Source organism: Octopus bimaculoides, chromosome 22 (assembly GCF_001194135.2).
Source record: "Octopus bimaculoides isolate UCB-OBI-ISO-001 chromosome 22, ASM119413v2, whole genome shotgun sequence".
NCBI classification, from domain to species: Eukaryota; Metazoa; Mollusca; class Cephalopoda; order Octopoda; family Octopodidae; genus Octopus; species Octopus bimaculoides.
This window is the reverse complement of record NC_069002.1, coordinates 36,071,231-36,073,415: the sequence shown is the minus strand read 5'-3', so window position 1 is coordinate 36,073,415 and position 2,185 is coordinate 36,071,231. Positions and strand designations below refer to the sequence as shown.

Below are 2,185 nucleotides of genomic sequence, written 5' to 3'. Positions count from 1 at the left end.
TATATATATATATACGAGAAATGTGAGGGAAGGAGAAAACGTGTATGCACGAGTGTATGTTGCTATATGGATGGGTGTGGCTTCTTGTACAGATGTTTAAGAGTATGTGTGTGTGTGTGTGTGTGTGTGTGTGTATAAATTTATGTATGTAGAGCGTAAGTAGTGTTGAGTGAAAGTAGTATATAGTGGGTGTGTATGTGTGAGGGTGACCAGAAGGGAGAATATGGGGATACGTGTGTGTTTGGTCAGGAGTTCGTTGTCGGAAAGGTGAGATGGTGCAAAAGCGTGCGTGTATGTGTGTGCAGTGACTAGTGTACGTGGGGTGGGGTGCGGTCAAGCGAGTAAGAAGTTGGAAGTGATGAGATGTAAGTGAAAACTATTAGGGTGTGTGAGGTCACGATGTGTGTGCATGTGTTGTAATGGTGTAAGTGTATGAAGAATGTGTGAGGATGGGGTGGACAAGGGTGTGACTAGGAAACAAGGGAACAGCGTGGGAGACGGTGGGTGGGGGTAAAAGAAAACAGAATTCAAGAGAATTGAGACTGAAATGACTTGAAATTAGATAGACACAAACACGCACACACACACGAACATAAAGACAGACAAATGGACAGACAGACAGACGAACAGACAGACAGACAGATAGACATACAGACAGATAGATAGATATTCGGGCCACACATTTGAATTTTGTGTATGAATCAGCAATTTCTTCTGAATAAACTCTACTATATATGTACATAAGCTCATACTCACGTGTATATATACACACATATTCTGTATTCTATTTCGTGTTTGTTCCTCCAAATATATGTACACACACGCTTATGCAAACACTCACGCACACATATCTGTGTCCATGTACGTACATTTGTATATATGTATGTACGTACAGAAATGATTACCTGCATACATTCAGCCACCACGATTACGTTCATACGTGTACTTACACATGCATACATATATGTGTGTGTATGTGTGTGTGTGTGTGTGTGTGTGTGTGTGTGTGTGTGTGCGTGTGTGTATACATATATACGTACCGATATGCATAACAATATACACACATTATTATATGCATACATGCAATCATACATAGATGTCAGGTACAAGAACTTGCTCCAATATAATCTAATATATTTTCTCTCACACTGTTTTCTTGTGTCCTCTTCCAATATTTATTTGCGCTGAAAGAAAAAAAAAATCAATATTTTGACAGTAAAAGAAATCAAAATATTTATATACACAAGTTTTTATTAAATATATTGACGTTAAATATAATTAACCTTAATTTCTGCCTCTACAATTTCTCACTATTATTAATTAATTTAGTATGGTGGATCGTCGTATCGGTTTCGCTTGACGTTCACCAATATGCCGAAGCAAAAATGAATATTGTTTCTCCACGACAAGCAAACGTGAGAGTTTCTACATTAGTGGTTCTCAACCATTTTTTTTTTATACCTGTGAATCCATTTAATTCATATTTTACTCGAATAGACCCTCGTATACATTCGTACCCATGTTTAAAAATCCTATTAGAGTGTTTTATAATCAAATATAATTAAATTTTATTAGAAATTGAATGAAAACTATCAAAATATTTTGCGCCGTATACGATGAGCAGGAGCACATTCTTGCTTATGAATTTTAACAACTAAAATTTTATATGGATCCTCAATGGTTATATGGACCTCCAAATTCATGTTGACCCTGGATGAGTACTACTGCTATACATGGTTGCACAACGTACTAGAAATGACCAGCAAAACTACCCACGCATCGTGATCTTATGAATAGTCTTTTATTGAGGGAGACTTTGGACAATGCAGACTGGCATGGCTGGGTTGTAAGGGGTTTGCTTCCCAACAACATCGTTCTGTCCCACTACATGGCACCTTAACTATTTTCTACTATAATCCGAACCGACCACAGCCATGTGGGAAGATCTGGTAAAATGGAAACTGAAAAAAGCCCGTCGTGTGTGTATATTACTTTTTCTGCGTTTGTCCCCAACCAGCACTTCACAACCGGCGTTGTTTTGTTAGCTTTTTCGTAACCTAACGGTTCGACAGAGAGACGGGTAGAATAAGTACCAGACTTTAAAATAAGTGCTAGGATGGATTCGTTTGACCTACACCCCTTAAGGCAGTGCCCCCATATATATATATATATATATATATATATA

At 37.7% G+C, this 2,185-nt stretch overlaps 1 long non-coding RNA gene across 1 annotated transcript in view; it reads right to left on the bottom strand.

Moving 5' to 3' along the window:
* The window catches only part of LOC106880046 (uncharacterized), a 65,120-nt gene that overhangs the window by 1,436 nt on the left and 61,499 nt on the right, over positions 1-2,185 (bottom strand). The window contains exon 5 of the long non-coding RNA XR_001410699.2: positions 1,041-1,184. This is a non-coding gene — a long non-coding RNA (uncharacterized LOC106880046). The remainder of the gene's footprint in view (positions 1-1,040; positions 1,185-2,185) is intronic.